The sequence below is a fragment of the Microtus ochrogaster genome, linkage group LG3, assembly GCF_000317375.1.
Source record: "Microtus ochrogaster isolate Prairie Vole_2 linkage group LG3, MicOch1.0, whole genome shotgun sequence".
In the NCBI taxonomy this organism is placed as follows: Eukaryota; Metazoa; Chordata; class Mammalia; order Rodentia; family Cricetidae; genus Microtus; species Microtus ochrogaster.
In genome coordinates this window covers 23,024,769-23,033,685 of record NC_022029.1, presented here as the reverse complement: position 1 = coordinate 23,033,685, position 8,917 = coordinate 23,024,769, and the positions used below count along the sequence as shown (strand labels likewise).

Here is an 8,917-nt window from a genome sequence, read left to right as displayed (position 1 = left end):
ATAACTCTATTTGTCAATTTTATAGATTATTTCCTGTACTATTAGAATTATTTTCAGAAATACATGCCTATGCCTATATTTATATAAGTCTTTGATCCATGTTTCCCTCTGGTAGTTTCAAAATTTCATGTCTTATATTAATGTTTTTCATTTATTTTTCATTGATTTGTGTAAGGGGTGAGTAATATGAATACAATTATTCTGCATGTTCAGTTTTCTCAGCATATTTACAGAAAAGGTTATATATTTCCTGAAGTATGCTTTTGGTATTTTTGTCAAAGATTAGGTAGAGGTAAATGTATGGGCTTACTTCAGTCTCCTCTATTTTATCCCATTGGTCTGATTATCTGTTTTTATGTGTCGTCCCTTTTAGCATGGCTCTTTAGTATGATTTTAGATAAGACATTGTGGTAGCTCCAACACTTCGTTCTGAATGATATTGTTTGACTTTTGGGGTCTTTCATGTTCCCATATGTATATTAGAATTTTTTCTAGTTCAGTAGAGAATGTCACTGGAATTTGATGGGGATTGTATCAAACCTGTAGATCACTTTTCAATATTGCCATTTTCATAATATTAATTTTGTTAATCCATAATAATCAAAACTCTTTCTACCTCCTAACATCTTCTTCAAGTTCACTATAGTTTAATTGTAGAAGATTTTCATACTTTTAGTTAAGTTTATTCCTAGATATTTCAGTGCTTCTAAGATAATGGAAATGGAATAATTTTCTCATTTCCTTTCAGAAAATTTCTAATTAGTAATGGAAATTTTATTGATTTTGTGTTCTGATACTTTGCTTAGCTTTGCCAGTTCTAAGAGTTTTCTGGTGGCATCATTGTGATTTGTCAATATTAGATAGTGTGGTCTACTAATAGGGAAATTTTGAGCTCTTTTTCTATTTGTATCCTTTTTCCTTCTTTTTAATTATTTTTATTTTATGTATGTGAGTGTTTTTGCTGCATGTATGTAGCTGTACCACATGAATGTCTAATGCTCATGGAGGTCAGAGGCCAGAAGACAATAGAATTTACAGAAAATACTTTGAAATCTTCCCACTTAGTAGAATGTTTGGTAGAATTGTCATATATGATCTCAGTATGTTCCTGTTATTCCCATTTTCTTCTGAAATTTTTATCATAATGGAATGATAAATTTTTTGAGGACCTTGTCTGCATAGATGAAGATGCATTTCCGTATTTAAGTCTATTTATTTGAGGAATTATATTTACTGATTTCCATTTGTTGAACCAACCTTGTAGTCCTGGATTGAAACCAACTTGGTTATAGTATATGATCTTTCTAGTGTGTTCTTAAATTAACCTTTCAAGAATTCTATCGAGAAATCTTATAACTAATGTTCATCAAATTGTTGTACAACTTTCTTTCTTTGTTGTACTTTTATTTTGTTGTGGAATCTGGGTAATGTTGTCTGTGTGAGATGAGTTTAACAATGCTACTCCCCTTTCTACTTTATGGAACAGATTAAAAGTAATGGTTTTAGCTAGTTCTTCTTTAAACATTTAATCTACAGGGATTCCATTTGGTACTGGGCTGTCCTCTGTTGAGAGACTTTTTATCACTGCCTCTTGTTGATTACTGTGGATCTGTTTTTTTTCTTGATTTACTTTTTATAGGTTATATGTTTATAGAAATTTATCCACTTTACTAGATAGTCCAACTTTTGGAATATGAGTTCATATATTCCTAGTAGTACTCTGAGTTTCATTCTAATGTATATTAACTTTCCATTTTTCTTTTCCAAATTTATGAATTTGTATTGCCTCTCCCTTTTGGATAGTTTGTCTAGTACATCAAGTATTTATTTAAAAAGCTTAACTCTTTGGTTCTATGTATTGTTATTTTAGTTTCTTTTTCACTAGTTTCTGCTAGGATCATTCTTTTCTGCTTATTGTGCACAGCTTTTAGATTTGGGGTATTATTGATTTTCTTTCCTTCCACTAGGTGGGATTGAGAGATGAACTCAGGTCATCAGGCACAGAATCAAGAACCTCCACTCACTAAGGCCCATAAGAATAAAATTACTAATAATATATATAATAAGAGTGGTCTAAAAAAGATTTACACTCACAGCCTTTTGGAGAAATCAGCCCTGATAACACCTTGATTTTAAACCTTATAACCCATAGAACAGCAACCAAAAAATTATTGTGATTTATTGGTACTCTGTTAGTTTCCCAAGCCAAATAATACAGTGTCCAAAAGTACCAAAACCGTGGCAGTAGGTTTCCAATAAAGCACCATTATGAAAATTCAGTCAGCACATTCTATTTTCCTATGGGTAACAATTGTCCCTTGAGAAAAATATACAGAGAAGCTGCTGGAATAATGTTATAGCTTTTTTTCTTATATAGTGTTGAATGAGACTGAATTGAACAGCTACTTACCCATCCATCTGTTACAGAATGCCCTGCAGCACTTTACAAATGACAACTCAGAGAACTCAGATACCTTTTCTTATTTTAACCTCTTCTTGCTATTTAATAAGTTAATCTGCTAAAGTTCAAAGGATATTCTAAGTTGAATATCTGCAAACCCAAATAAAGATAAAAAGCTCAAGCAACTTTTATGAGGCTTGACATGTGTCTATCAGTATAGGTTATGTTATGCAATAGATAGAGAAAACAGAAATATAACCCAATGTGTATATATATATATATATATATATATATATATATATATATATATATATTCTTATCTCAATGCATGAGGAGATGGTTAGTTTGCACCTGGGCTGGGTGGGATGCCTCTATTCATGTATAACGAATGCCTGCAGAAGGAAACTAAGATAACGTTGGAACGTGCTAGTTAATGTTTTATAATGGGCTGTTTAAAGTTCAAATTTTCCTTACAGACATCTTGTGCTGACTTGTGTTCTTTGGGGATGTGCTGATTGATGATTTGCACCTGGTTTAACCATTTACAATGTCTAGTTTTAGTTGTAACCACTAGAATAGAAAATATTTTCCAGCAGATGTCACATATCTTAGGGACAATCCACCACTGCCATTTTCCTATATCAGCATAGGTTCTAGGTTCTATCTGTATTTTTTTTTTTGTTTTTGAGGCAGAATTTCATAGTAGCTATGGAACCAGTCCAGGAATTCACTCTATAGACCAGGATAACCTCAAACACAGAGAGATCCACCTGCCTCTGCCTCCAGAGTGCTGGGATTAAAGGCGTGCACCACCACCACCACCTGTCTTCTAGCTGTATTCTTAACACTTATCCTTATAGCCACAGGTAAATGTAACTATCAATCATAGTGTTTGGAGCAGACAGATATGATCAGGGAGATCTATAACTGCACAAAATATAAAGGAGAAATGGCCACAAGGGAGGCCAGCCCCGGTTAATACATCTACAAGACAACCCAACTCTTATACATAAGGTTCAGAGAATACTGGAAAAGAGGAACACAGAAAAATTGTAAAAGCCAAGGTACCAGGAACTCTGCTGTGACATTATCTACCAAGCATGACAAAAATGCTACACCCATAAAAATCTCAACAATCTGTTTGCCTGAGCAAGACCTGAATGACCATACCAATTGACATTTCATTGTGGATGGGGGAATTCTCACAAGGCTTCCCCACTACATGGAGAGCTACAAGCAATCAATGTATGCTGAGACAGAATCAGTTTTCTCCAGGGGCAAGTTCCCTGATAGGTTATCCATTCCATGTAGTCAGCCCTAAATACATGAATACATGTATTTACATACATATGAGTCACACCAAAGGAAATTAGTATTGTGGCTTCCTTTCATACATCTTAGTGAATTATGTCAAACATAATGCATAGTCTTAGGACTCAGACCTACTTTGAAACACATCAAATTCAATTATGATTAACAGATGTCCCCCCCCTTCTACCACATAGGTTTAATTTAAAAAGTTTATATAGGGGGTTATGCCATGTGGGTGTCCTCAGAGGCACTGGATACCCTGGAGGTGGAGTTGTTGGAAGACACCTGACGTGGCTGCTGGTAATAAAATTTGGGTTCATGACAAGAGCGGCAAGGACCTTTAACCAATGATCAACCTTCTAGCTCTGGGTGCTTATGTTTTAGAAAGCCTCAAATTATAAAGTATTGTTGTACTATTTCCTTTCTGTTGTCCTACTCTGAGGTTGTATCTGCACACTAGGTTGAAGATAGAAACATAGCGGCCTGTCCTAAAATTTTCTGGAGACCACATATTAGAATGAAAACGGCAAAGTATTTTCTGCTTCAAGGAGAGAGCAGAGCTAGTAAAATGCCTCTAATTCTAGACCTTCTTTCTGAATGTAAGTAGAGAGAGGTTTGGGGTATAACACAGGTACAGCATAGAAACAACTGGACCACTAAATACAAGCTTTTCTACCTCTTTTCTTACCTAGCAGGGGAAATACCATGATCATGTAGGTGGTTTTCCCAGGGCGAGGCTCACCTATTGCACTCTGTCAAGAACATAAGTTTGGAAGAGACGAGTTAGGATTGCAAGGGAAAATAAAAATGGAGTTTGGCAGTTATTTATTATGGGTATCATGAATTCTATTTTCTATAGACTATCTCTGGGAGCAAGTGCGTTATAGGCTATAAGGGAGTGGAAGCTGCAGAAGAATGAAAATTGCATAGTTAAATCAAGGTCATTCACGAAAGACACACATAAACAACTGCTAAATCCATTGCTTGCATAAACTATTCTGTTTTTTGTTATTGGATTAAATTAGTCATGGATAGCTTTATACTCTGGGCATCATAGATGCTCCAAATGGGATCTCCATTAAGAAGCATATGCGAATAAACAGAATGGTTATGAAGTACAAGAGAACAGTGGAAATATTTATATACAAAACTGTTTTGTGAAGTTAATTAGGATCTTAAAAAAGGATTAAGCTCTAGGATAAAGTCTAACTCTAGAGAAATGGCTTAATAAATTATGGGACATTGATGTAATGAAATATTATGCAAGCATTAAAATGATAATTAAGATTATGTTGGAACATCAACAAGATGTTTTATATAATTTAAACCAAAACTAGTCAAATACAAAATGGAATAAATATACATCAGAGCCAAAAATTGCACATGCATATCGAAGGAGATTAACTAAAAAGGTTATTAAACTGAGAATGGATCATTTGTTTTTAATTAAAATTTGCTATTATTTAGATTTTGTATAAATACATATATATTTAGATGTATGCATGAACATATGACCAACCATAAGACAGTTAGTTGTGAGCTCCTAATTTGAATTTTCCGGATTCTATCATACTTAGTAGAACACTTTCTAATAGAATATACTGGAATGGTGTATTTGGTGGTTTGGAAAGAAAAATGACTCACTGAAGAGAATGGCACTGTTTGGAGGTGTGGTTTCGTTGGAGTAGGTATGGCCTTGTTGGAGGATTGTGTCACTGTCGAGGTGAGCTTTGAAGTCTCATATATGTTCAAGCTTCACTCAGTGTCATATAGAAGCCATTTCCTGCTGCCTTCTGATCAAGATATAGCCTTCCTACATGCTTCCCTGCTCCATGCCATGGTGATAATGGATTGATCCTCTGAACTGTAAGTTGCCACCTCAATTAAATTTTTTCCTTTATAAATATTGCTGTGGTCATATGTCTCTTCACACTCTTCACAGCAATAGAAAACTTAAGTAAGACAGTGGAAATAGTCTTGAAGTCTGTGCCATCCACCTATTGTAAACGGAGAGTGTGCATTGGTTTCCTGGCAACCCTGACCCAAATAATCTCACAAACACGATATTAACTACAACATAACTTGGCCAGTGGCTCAGGCATATTTCTAGTTAATTCTTGTATCTTAAATTAACCCATTACTATTAATCTATACACCACCATGAGGCTGTGGCTTACCAGTAAGTTTCGGCACCTGTCTCCTTCATTAGCTACATGGCATCTCCTTGACTCTGTCTACTCTCTCCATATATCTCTGCTCAGATTTCCTATGTAGCTTTACTCTGCTAAGCCATTGGCTGAAACAGCTTTATTCATCAGCCAATAAAAGTAACACATGTACCGAAGAACATCCCACATCAAACTACAGTGTTAAGATACCAGCTTCATGTACCTATCATAGTGTAACAAAGAACTTGTTCCTAAGTTTTTATTTTACCTCATCCAAATTCAAATTCAAGTACCCATATATGTCAAATGCCTAACCTATTGTGTTATATGTGAAAGTGAATGCCAGAAGATGGATGCAGTTCGACAGTGGGTACAGAGATCTAGATTCCTCTTTTGTGGTTTTAGTTTATCAACGTTGCTGCATTGAAATTATCATTAGGATTACCAATGTATTGGAGACCTGTAGTTATGCAAAGACTTGCCCCTTTCTAGTATACAAAACATCAAGGCAAGATGGCATGGCAGTGAGTAGCCGTTTATTATAGGGTGCCAGCCAGAAAGATATGAGAAAATGTGTGTAGGAAGCAGGGTTATATTGTAACCTAACAGCTCACCCCCAACAACCAACTTCAAGAGCTATGTCCCACCTCCTAAACATTCTACAACCTTTCCCAAATGAACTGGGGACCAAATAGTAAAACACATGAGGTTGCAGGGGACATTTCATATTCACACCATGACAATGTCTTAATTCCTGGTTCCGTCACAGGATAATCAATATTTCCAAAAACATGTTTGGGCATTTCTCTGATAGACATAAATAAAAACTCAAGAAGTGGTGAAATTATTTATTCATTTGCCCAGCTATATGGTGGCAGTATAAATGGAATACTTTTGATTTTTTGCTTTTTTATTTTTTTATTTTATTGATATTTATTTTTCTTTGTTCCCCTGCAAGCCTCTCCCCTTCCCCCTTCAATCCTCCCCCAAGGTCCCCATGCTCCCAATTTACTCAGAAAATCTTGTCTTTTTCTACTTTCTACTTCATATGTAGATGAGATCTATGTAAATCTCTCTTAGTGTCCTCATTGTTGTCTAGGGTCTCTGAGATTGTGGTTTGTAGGCTGATTTTCTTTGCTTTATGTTTAAAAAACACCTATGAGTGAGTACATGTAATAATTGTCTTTTTGTGTCTGGGTTACCTCACTCAAAATAATGTTTTCTAGCTCCATCCATTTTCCTGCAAAATACAAGCTGTTGTTATTATTTTCTGCTGTGTAGTACTCCATTGTGTAAATGTACCACATTTTCCTTATTCATTCTTTGGTTGAGGGGCATTAGGTTGTTTCCAGTTTCTGACTATGACAAACAAAGCTGTTATGAACATAGTTGAGCACATGTCCTTGTAGCATGGTTGAGCATCCTTTGGATATATACCCCAAAGTGGTATTTCTGGGTCTTGAGGAAGGTTGTTTCTTATTTTCTGAGAAATTGCCACACTGACATCCAAAGGGGTTGTACCAGCTTGCATTCCTACCAGCAATGCAGAAGTGTTCCTTTTTCCCCACAAACTCTCCAGCATAAGTTGTCATCAGTGTTTTTGATCTTGGCTATTCTTACAGGTGCAAGATGGAATCTCAGAGTTGTTTTGATTTGCATTTCTCTGATGACTAAGGATGTTGAACATTTCCTTAAGTGTCTTTAGTCATTTGAGATTCTTCTGTTGAGAGTTCTCTGTTTAAGTCTGTACTCCATTTCCTTACTAAATTATGTGATCTTTTGGTGTATTAGTACACATTTATTGTCCATAGCAATGAATTTCATAAGACCACTTTCATACAAGTATACATTATACTTTGACCATGGTCCCCCACATCTCTTTTCTTCCTCTTTTGTCCCTTGTTCTAGTTAGTTGCTTTTGTTCCCCTGAATAGTTTCATTTATATTTTCAGATTATATAGATACATGATTTTTATACCTATAGAACATTAAAAGTTTAACTGGAAGAAAACAGGTGATATTTGTTATTTTGAGTCTTAGTTCTCATGATAATCTCTAGTTATATACATATCCCTGAAAAAAAGTCAAAAGTTTGGTCTTTATAACTGAATAAAAATTTATTGTTTACATAGAGCATATTTTTGTTCACTTCCTCTGTCAAGGGAATCAAAAATGACATCCTCCTGGTCAGAAAGAAATACATAAATTAATGGAACAGAACAGAGGATTCAAATATAAACCTACACAGCTAGAGCCACCATGTTGTTGACAGAGATGCCAAAAAACTTACTTTATAGACAAGTTGTCATCTGCAACTAATGGTGCTGAGAAACTGGATACCCATACATAGAACAATGAAACTACATATGTATATCTCATCTTGTACATCTTAAATACTTTACCAAACCTTTCTTTTTATTGTGTACCCAGTCCAACAATGGTTTTCTATTTAATCTTTTCCCTGCATCTTTACCAAGGGTGGAATCATTTATCTGTGTAAGTCTTCTGTGGTGAAATTAAAACTTTCTGATAAAATAAACATGTTATACTTTTAAAAAATAATCTGGGGAAGGAACTGAGGTAACTCAACTCGGAATCTGATACTCAGCAATAGTGAAACAAAGTTGCTCCTAGTTAACTACTATCATTGAACAGTGATACAGAGAGCTTCACAGTTCCTTGGTGTTCCTGTGGTACAACTGCTGCCTTTAATTGATAATCATTTCAATGAGAATGGCAGTTGGAGATGTTTCTGTCTAGAGGTTTTGTTTTCTACATTTTGAGACTGAAAATATACAAGCGTAATTTTAGGAATAGTAATTTGATCTATGAAGGATATTGGGCATGATTATTGCTCTTATGGTTTTAATATGAATCTCAAAACTGCAATTTTAGGAGTACTGGTATCTTCATGACTTGGGAAGTTATTGTTAAGTGTCCCCCCTGTTGCCTCTTCTGTGGCTGGTGGGAAAGGTCACTTGATTTCATAGAGCAAGAGGAATTATGCATTGTGTCTGGAACTGTGTTGGCTTTGGCT

General features: G+C 35.2%; 1 pseudogene; it reads left to right on the top strand.

Annotated features, from left to right (window-relative positions):
- The first annotated feature begins 4,392 nt into the window (after nt 1–4,392).
- Nucleotides 4,393–4,509, top strand: LOC113457623 (annotated as a pseudogene).
- The last annotated feature ends 4,408 nt before the right edge of the window (nt 4,510–8,917 follow it).